At 39.7% G+C, this 10,450-nt stretch overlaps 1 long non-coding RNA gene across 1 annotated transcript in view; it reads right to left on the reverse strand.

Moving 5' to 3' along the window:
- LOC114010257 (uncharacterized) overlaps positions 1 to 9,740 on the reverse strand; it is a 66,289-nt gene extending 56,549 nt beyond the window's left edge. Inside the window, exon 1 of the long non-coding RNA XR_008749456.1 lies at positions 9,340 to 9,740. This is a non-coding gene — a long non-coding RNA (uncharacterized LOC114010257). The remainder of the gene's footprint in view (positions 1 to 9,339) is intronic.
- Positions 9,741 to 10,450: the final 710 nt, after the last annotated feature.

Here is a 10,450-nt window from a genome sequence, read left to right on the forward strand (position 1 = left end):
AATCCATGACTTCTTGATAGCCTAAAATTGGAAGAATCTCCTCTGCCTTTTTGCAACACCGTTTACTTATTGGAGAGCTCCAGCTTCTCTTCCTAAAACTGAAGAACACACATTCCTTCAGTTTTCCTGTATAGGCCACTTTTATTTATTTTTTTTAAGACCTGTGATTCTTGTCACTGTTTTCCTCTTGCTAGTTATTCATTTGATCCACACTTCTCTTGAAACAGAGCACCCAAAACTTGACAATACTCTGCTTCAAGCTTTACCACTGCTTGAATGATGAACAATTCTTTTGTACATGTCTTGCTAGATACATTTCTTTAATATACCCCAGGATATTCATGTTTTCATACAGTGTGGTTGTCTTATGTTTCTCTTGTAAATCACTATACTCCCTGCCTTCTATTTTTTCACATTGGGCTGCTGGCTAGATGGGAATAATTGGCTGACCAGCTGTAGCTCCCAACTCTTGTCCTTGCTGAAGTGAAAAGCTGAGCTCCAATTCGGTTGTAATAAGCTGCCTTACTTCCAACATACTGAGGGGTCCTCCCCTGTTTTTGGGGGTTTTTTTGTAACATATATGCATATATATATATAGTGCCTTCCAGCACCAATGTTATTACAAAACACAGATCAGAACTGACTGTAGAGCAGAGACCTGGAGAACCCCACTCAGCTCATCCAACCATTCTGAATGTGCTCCGTTGATAACGCTTCAAAGTACATTACAAGAGTTTTATTCAGCCAGATCATACTCTTCTTGCTTGCTTTTGAGCAAACAGGATATAAGACTTTGCCCGACACCCCATAGTTAAAATATAGTACTACATCATTGCTTCTGTCTGCAAGTTGTGCTAGAGGGAAATGAGTTCAGGATAATTTGCTCTTGATAAATTGACATGGACCATTCTTTTCAGTAGATTGTTAAAAAGGCGGTCCTGTTAAGCAAGCAACACACCAATTTACAGGCAAGGGGGATCTCTTGATCTTCCAGAGGGTCTTTACTTGAGCCTGTCTTCCTTGCCCCTAACAAAGAATGCTACTTCTCAACCAGGAATAAATCTAACCTTTAAATTTAGACTTTAACATCAGACTTAAAAACAAACACCAAAAAAAAAGCAAGCTGGGAAACAGAGCATCACTCAGTAAAATGGCATGTCTCTGTGCACTGCACTCAGCTGACACTACTCTTAGACAACTCAGTGGAAATGGATAACAGTGGTATTACCTTGATTTAGACTCAGAGAGAAAAAGATACAACTCAGGCAATACTTCCCTGATCCAGTATAATACATTTTGGTTTCCCCCCCTCCCCTTAGTTCACACACAATTCACTCACAAGAGAAACAATGCAATCTCTGTATCCCATAGTTACCAGCAGACTTTTTACTGGGTCAGAGAAGGCTACTGTGGAAATCTTTAGGAAGTATTGAGGGTTTACTTTTATTCGATAGAACTATCTGAATGCTGAAACAGGGACACAATAAACAGATGGGAGCGGGATACATTCAGGAAGTGCATGGAAATCATTAGGGAAACTAAGTCCTCAGAACAAAGGCTGAACTGGAGATGCCATCACACAGGGCTGAAGAGAAATCGTATTTCAGAGAGGAGCTTTGAGAAGTGCAACTCTGGTAAAATCAGCATAATGCCAGAAAAACGGGTAGAGAAACTGCAACATTTAAAGTTGTAGAAAGTTGAGAAGATAATGCATGCCAGCATTTTATTTTTACACTTGTGCAGAATCAGCTAAAGATTCTTCAGACATGCACAGATAGAGGCACACTAGATATTCAAGGATTTTGTGCAAGGCATTCAAGTTCCTTGTAAAAAGCAAAAGGCACAAGCAAAACACTGCAGATATTCCCCCATAGGTAAAAGTTTTTTAGAGTCTCTACTGTTGGACAGAGAAGATGCAAGTAATTGTCCTTTATCTTCTATACATTTGTTGAGCAGGTCATTAAGATTCTCAGCTATCACAGAATTAGGGTGATGCTGCTGTCTTTGTCTATGAAGACCACAAAATCTAAAGGGTAAATATGTTATTTTAAGGAAAACCCCATCCTCCCCAGGGATGCAATATAGCATTGCACTCATTGCTTTTGCAGCATGTAGTATTCCTGCATCCACATGTCAGCGTGTCTCTTCAGAGCCAAAGTCCCCTTATATCAGAGAAAAGAAAAAGGAATGGACCCTGCGCTCCCTCCATACAGACATAAGGCAAAGCAGCGTAGGTGTATAAATATCAGCATGCAGCAGGACACCAGGGAGAGACTGCAGCCAGCATACTTATTCTTTCTAAGGGTACATCTCATACCATAGTTGAAAGGCCTCAACTTTGAACTCTGTAGAATCCAAGTGTCATTATAACAACTCAAGCAGCTTTTGTTCCAACAACACATACAAAGGGAAAAGATACACAGATATATTAATCTTCAAATCCTTGTCCTTAAGCTATTAGCAAAATTAGTTTTGCAGGCACCTGATCTTTCTACAGTTTGATTGTGATTTTCTTGCACATGTTTAAGTTTTATTTTTCTCATTGTAGCTGATTACCAAGGTAATAAATCTTTCCTATTTCATTAAGTAAGGGAGGAGTGATCAGAAAGAACTGGTGGAAGTGCTGCAAAGCTGATAACCAATTTTTAAAAAGGGAAAAAATAGCCAGATTGATTTTTTAAAATGGCAGTTTTTCACTTTGCTACTTATACAGATTAAATCATGAAGCAAGGAGAGCTTTATTTTTAACACAAGTACGTGTCTTCCAACAATGGGTTTGTATTTCTTCTTCAAATGCATTTCCATTTAAAAACCTCATCTGGCAGAAAGTATGTATCATTTCAGTTTATACTGAATAGATGGTGATGAATACTACATTTATTGCATGTACCAGAATTCTTGCCACGGCCCTCCAAAAATTGTTCCTCAGTTGTGAAGGGTGGCCTAGAGCTAAGCTGGGAAAAGGGAAAATGTTAGGACAGAAAGAGAGCCTGTGGCTACTTTTTCCCGTGAACTTTAGAAACCTCTCCCTCTTCTGACTTGTGCCAGTATCCTCAAAGAAGTGTGGAGTGCTCTATTCCTCTGAAAGAAAACAACAGCTTATACCAACAGGATCGTCAGCATGGAAAAGCCTGTTTACAAATAATGGAATGGCTCATTTTTACTGATGATCTTTATCAGCAGAGGTTTATGGAAAACTGATCTTTCTAAATGAAGAGGCTTGGAGGGGAGGGTGAAGGAGTTAGTTCAATTTCTGGAGGGAATCCAAAAGCAGAGTTCTACAAGCTATTAAATCTGATCTTGTGCAAGATCATCTTTAACTGACTCAAACAATACCAAAAGGTAGCAATGTGTCACATCTACAGTTGCTTAAAAGCTGGCTGGCAGATCTCCAGGATTGCTGTAAATGAGAAAACTCTACCGGGCATTTATACTTCTACTGAGGTTTCTCACATGCTCTCAGATCACTGACAGAGAAAATAAAGAAAAACTCTTGCTGATAGATTTGTGAAAAGGGATCAAAAGTTATCTAGATATTTTTCCTTTTTTTTTTTTTTTTGTTATAAGCAAGGCAAAAAGAAATTATGAGCTTATATTGGTCACGTGTAAAACAAAAAAATGGGATGAAAGTTCTGCCCGCATAACGGCTCCTCTCCTGAATAGCCTTAATGATGAAAAAGATTTTGGGGGGAACTGTAAAAGAGGCCTTTTACAGATTCATTTAGTACTCCCTTCACAATGTGATGATCCAACTGTTTAATACAATCTGTATATAGAGTGTTTAATACACTCTGTAGCCTGCTCACCTAGTCTGTATCTCCCCAGCTCAGACATAAGAATTAGGAGTTTGTATCAAATACTCTGCTAAAGTCAAGCTAAGTGACATCCACTACTCTCCCTTGTGCACCCAGCCAGCTGCCATTTCATCAGAGAAGGCAATTCAGATCATCAGGCCTTATTTACCCTCGGTATATCTGTGCTGAGTATTCCCAACCACCTTCTTATTCTTCATGTGCTCAGAAACGGCTGGACTTGCTCCGCAGGACTGAAGCGAAGCAGCACGCAATTTCTCAGTCTCTGGCTTTCCTTTTCAGTTCTTCTGCTACAATAAACATAACTGGTGCACCCAACAAGCACTTAGCTAGAAGCATTAAAAAAGTATGTTGAAACAATAAACAGTTTTAATCAGGTTTTGTGGCCTTACATAAGATCCAGATGGGTAAGGAAAAATACTATCCTTGATTTTCCCGATTCTAGTCATGTTGGGTACCAATCAAAAAGGAAACAGACAATACATGATGTATCATTTTACTGTGGGCAAGTTTTATCTTGGCTGCTGTGACATCCAGACCATGGATAGACTGGGGAAAACCAGAAAAATAGTATGAAGGTAAATTTGCTTATTTTCTCTTGTTCCTACAATCCCTTTAATCTCACAACTGGACTGTTTCTTCCAGACTTCTTTGCTGTTCCCTCTGCTATTAGCACCTACTGCTTGGTGGGGGAAAATACACAAGTGCAACTGTTTGTGTATCCAGTTAATTCCCTTAAATAATAAAGAAAAAACAAAAAACGTGGTATTATAGTAATGAGTGGGAACATGTTTGTCTACAACTGTTTACAAAGAATATTTGATAAATCACTTTTTCAAGATCAATTAGAGTACAGATCTTTAGGATAGAGGACTACACCATCTTGTTTTAGTTGTATGTGAAGGGCACAGCTTCAAGGTCCTACTCTACTGGTTCGGTCTTATTCTGAAGGCAGCCTAGCCCTGGAGATATTTGTAACAGCAATATTAAGGCTGGAACAAATGCAGTATAAATGCAAAGGCATGTTTGTAAAAGGAGGACAAGAAACAACAGAGCAGGGATTAAGCATGACATCTAACAATAGACAGGGCAAAATTAATAGTCATAAAACCGGTCAACACTGAAGAATGTGCTGCTCACAGCAAGATCATGGCAGGGATGACTCACTAGCTGAAGACCTGTACCCTGGTAGCAGGGTGGTGACAACAAGTTTATAGCCATTTCTCTTCCTGTTATTCAAACAAGAATACACTCTGTAGCCAGAAGATGCCCAAAACAAGAAAATAAAACAGGCGGAGACCAAGCCTAAGATTTCTGAAAGGTAAAACAAACAGAACTCCGAGATGAAAGAACATTCCACAATAACTGTTGACGATTATGGGTATAAAAATACATGTTCAAAAACCAGATTGTCTTTGTCAGTCAGAAGGAACCTGCATGATGTAGCAGAAGCTCAGTAGCCAGCGCTCATCATCTTCTATGTCACACATAAGTAATCCAAATCAGACTATTCAGACACAGGTATCTAGGAGTTCATGAATATGGAAGGAAAAGCAGACTCCTCTTTCAGTTTTCTGGCTCAAGAAAGTACCCACGCGAATCTCCCATTTTCCACACTTGATTTTAGCACCATTTGGTAAGTAATTTCCAGGACAGCCCCTTTGGATCCATTTTAAAATCCTCTACTAAGCAAACTGCATTGAAAGTGTTATAAAAGTTAAACCCTTCCCTTCCCCTATAATTCATGTGTTGTATTAATACTTGGTAGTTGTGTGGATAAAACCAACACAAACAGTACACATCACCTTGTGGAAAAAAACATAAAGGAGAAGCCCAACAGCACATTTGGTTCTGTAATTTCTCTCCATACAGGAAATAAAAATGTCTCTCCTTTTATGATAGGAAGTTGGCAGCATCATGAGTTATCCTTTTCCCAGTAAAAGGTACCATGTTTTTTAAACTAAAATAAAAATGTAAGTAGTTCACACTTATAAAAGCCCAAAGGAACACATTCAGAGGCTAATGCTAACAGCTCCTGTGCATAGACAGTTTGTCTAGAACTGTAGCATATCTTAAAATTTTAACTTTTGACCATGCCACTTAAATGCAGCTCATAAAAAAGAGACAGTAACGAGAGCTGTATCCTTTCATCATCTGATGGATCAGTGCAACCATTAGCTATTGCATTTTGTAGCTGTTACAGTGCTATTTCATTCCACATAGTTGCAAAAATTTGTGTTGATGGAAAATTTGCTGCCAGGAATCTCACAAAACAAGGCTAGAAGAAGGCAACAGCACGTACATACTGATGAGAGCAAAAAAACCCCATCAAAATAAAGACACGTGGAAAGTTTTACAAAAACAAGTTGCCAGGTATCTTACAGCGTTTACCACAAACAACTACAAAACTACATCAACAGCCTTCAAAGCGCAGATAAACTTGTATTACAATATTTGTACCCAAACCTTAATTTCCCTTAAGTTCAGCATGTATGGACCTGAATGGCTACAAAGACTGCCTTGGGAATCTGCATTATCTTACTAGGCTGTAGTTCACCAAATCTGGGAAGTCAGCAGAGTTTTTATATAAACAATGCAAAACCCAGACATAAACAGAATATACTGTTCCCAGAGGTATATGGTTTTTGACTGAAAACCCATTAAATTTTTAATATAAAAATACTAAATAAAATAAAACAAAACCAGTCTAATCACTACAGCATCCCAATGGGAATCACAGCAGCCTTTGTTTTGGCAGATTTTCACAACAATTTTTTTTTTTTTTAATTTGTGCAGGACTTGCACGACACTGACATTTAAGTATATGAGAAAAAGACTCTTGTCCATCCATCACCACCTGCAGGGAAGGAAGGCTACAAAGAATCACAGGGGTTATCACTCTCTTCTCATCCTCCCCCTACTAAATTGCCAGATATTATGACACTCCCTCCTGTGCCACATCCCTTCACCTTCCCCTAACAAAGGGCTGATCATACAGCTACCCTCCCTGCCCTCATATTTGGGGCACAAGTAACCCATGCTGTTATCACAGCCATTCTTATCAGCAATCTGAAACAGATATTGATGCACTGAGCAGACCATGGCTCCTGTGTTTACATTACGTCTCTGTTAGTAGAACTTAACAGACAAGCACTAAAGAGTTAAAAAATGAACCAACTGGCAAAATTTCACCTGGGGAGCTCAGGAAGAGAGCAGTGTGCACCAGCAGTTTTCAACAAAGCCCAGTGCAACTGAGGCGGCTCATGGTGATTAAAAGTCTCCTTAATCTCTAGTTGATAAGTGATGTAGTGTTAATTTGCGGGTGTTCAACCCAAAGAATATTAGAAAAAGCATATTTGCTTAGCTTGTACAACATATGTTTTAACTTGTACACTTGCAGTGTTGGATACAGACAGCAGAATGCATCCTTTGCAGTTCTCTCAGGATACAGAGGAACCCCTGTATCTTAGCATTTCCAATAAGAGCAAAAAAAAGAATCTGATTTTAATGAGGAGAAGCAGCAGTTTCCTTCCTGAGTGGAAGAGCTTAATTTGAGGCACATCTGTAGCACTGTTTACAGGAAAATTTCAGTAACTGTGAGGATAGGTACACTACCCGGTACTTAAGTTCAGGGTTATTTTTGTTATGTGGTTTTGGTTTTTCTGATCTTCTTCCCGGTGCTAAGCAGTTATAACCACTCTCACCTAATGTCTACAAAGGAAAGAGAGAAAAACATTTGCCACAAAACAGCAGAAAAGCAATAACCTAAGCCATAACGTCCTGCAGAGCTGTATGTCAGACCTAGTCCCATGCACTAGCATGCAAGTGGCACCGTGGTGAGAAGCTTGGTCAGAGGGAGCCGTTTAGGAAGCAGGAAAGACACACAATCCTAATGCTGTTTGTAAATGAAATGACAAGTTACAGAGCTACCAGGCAGTAGCAGAGATAGGCCAGACATTATCATGGGGATAAACCTATATAACATTAGACTGCCAGCTCCTTGCGAAGGTCATAACCCCTACCTTGGAGCTGTGGCTAAGGCGTGATTAATTTAGAGAAGGAAGAGGGGCAAGAGTTGCAGTCACGATGATAATCCCTCCCATACTTTTGGACACACAGATAAAAAAAAAAAATAAATCACTGTTTCCACGTCTTGCAGAGGGACATCCTCATGTCAATAGCATTGCCTGCTACAGTATGAACGGACCTATAAAAGGTGAGGAAAAGCAGGGTCCCTTGCCTGCTCTGTTCATTCCAGTGTCATTTCCTTGGTCTCGTTCAGTGCAGATTCAACTTCTGGCTACTCAGCTGAAGATGGTTTTACTGCTAAGAGAGCACCACTGCACTCAGTGCTTTCTGTATATGCTTGCAAAGGGATAACTTGAGATCCACCCTGCTACTTCTGAAGATGAATGATGCCCCTTTCACAGAATTGAAGAAGTTCAATTCCGACTATGTACCCGTATGATACCATGTGCAGAGGATCTGGATTTCAAATAAAAGGGTTTGTTTTGCTCTGGTAAGTAAGCTGCAGATGTTTCCATCAGCATTGTCTTTGCTTCTCTAGTGATACTCTGTGCATCTGTAGTCAACCTTTGTCTCCTTCAAGGGTTTTCAGGACTAAACCCATTGTACAGTCCTCAGTAGCTCACACACCTTCTAAATTCTGATTAATTCCACCCCCCTTACAATGAGAAAAAGAAAGCACTAAAATTCTTTAATTGTAGGAAGGAAATAGCACATCTTTATGAATTGGAGAAATAAGGTTTTGAAATAAATGCAACTCATTTTGTTCTGGATAGCCAGAAACAGGCAGAAGAAGAAAAAAAAAAACCAACCAACCAACACAAACCACTATTCTTATTCCAGAAAAATGTAACTGACCAAAATAGATGATTGTTTAAACCACAACACATGTCAAGCAGCTAGGGCTCTGTGATGATACAAAAACCTCACAGATGACAGAAAACTGTCCAGATACAATAGGAGGATCAGACTCAGTCCAGGGCAAGGAAAAGAAAATTAATCAACATCCTATGTAAAGAAAGTACCTAAATCTCTTCAGTCACTGATTTTTGTCAGTGAGTCTTGGGAAAACACAAAGTTTGTAGGGGAAGTACATACACAGACTTAGCTGCAAGAAAAGCTTCTTCTAGGACCTGGCCAGCACGCACATACACAGTCAGACTTTAAGAGCAGGTCTTCATCTGAACACAGCTCCTCTCACTCGCATGGTCCATAGTGCAAGTCACCTGTACACATGGGGACTCCTGCTCAAACACTAACACTCAAAGTTGTAGGTCCCTGTCAGAAAGCCAAGGACTACTGCACTCTTCCAAATCCAGGAACACAAAGTCAGCCATAGCTTTGCAAGTAGGGTGGGAAATAGTAAAACACACTTGAAACAGTTCAGCAATTAATCATTAAAGTCACAAGGTAAGATCTTTCTCCCCCAGAAAGTGCTGACAACAGTCCTGATCAACCACCAAGGCAACCAATACTCCCGTTGCATTTACTTTTTACTCACTGTTTGTTGTCTTGAATTAAGAGAATCCAAAATTCAGGTATGTTCTCCTAGCTTCATAGAGAAATACTAACCGAGCAGGAATGCTCCCAAGTAACCCAGTTCGAAGTGATTAAAGCTTTCACAATTACAGGTTATGACTCTCAGCTGTGGCATCTTGCAGCTGTCCAGACCATTATTTTATCCAAAGCCAGAAGATGATGGGGAGAGAAAAGGGGAAATTTCTCTCACTCACTTGAGCTCAGACTGTTCTAGCTTTATGCAAAGATATTGAAGCTTCCGCATTTTATCTCCTTGATACATTTGAAGTGAATATTAACTGAAGTATTACAAATGGCTAACTGAACAGCACATGAAGCCTGGCTCATGTGTTTGTTACCTCCCCCACACCCCCCAACCACTAATGCTTCCTTCTTTGCTGAGCATTGCCTTTCTGAAACTTTTGAGATGATTACAGGCACTTGTTTCCCCTTTCAGCAAGTCTCCATAGCAGACTGGTTGCTGGAAACACCTGCCTCAGCCTCCTAAAAAGGCGGTAGAACACTCCTCACCTGCTCTTCCAGAAGTTGTCCACATTCCTCAGGTGTAACTGAGTAGATCTGGCTGTAGCTGGGTTTTATTACTACAAATAAGCCAGCAAAGTCGCTCCTATGAACACATGAAAGATATCTCAGAATCAAAGCAGAATTTTGCTGTGCTGTATTTGCAAAATTATGTAAAGTTTTATACTAAATCCCTGTCCAACCAAAATCTAGAGGTAATCCTAAAATGTTTATTCAGGTATAGAAGGACTTAAAAGAACCAAAAGAAAAATGCATAATGATGATCTTTGAGATTTTGAGTCCTGAGATTACACAATGGAACTAGAACTAATGCAGGGGAAGAAACTGCTGATAGGAAAGCATGACTCAACTAGTGGCAATAAAGAAAGAAAATTTACTGAGCAGCTATTATGACAGATTCCAAGAAAGAAAAGGAAAATGATCAGAAAGCAAAGCAGGTATTCCTGGTGGGAAAAGTGCAAGTGAGAGTACTGCCCTAGAACTATGAGGGCCAAATATTTCCCCTGGTGGATACCATGGGTCACAGCATAGACATTTTCCTGAATCCTTAT

The sequence above is a fragment of the Falco peregrinus genome, chromosome 1, assembly GCF_023634155.1.
Source record: "Falco peregrinus isolate bFalPer1 chromosome 1, bFalPer1.pri, whole genome shotgun sequence".
Lineage (NCBI taxonomy): Eukaryota > Metazoa > Chordata > Aves > Falconiformes > Falconidae > Falco > Falco peregrinus.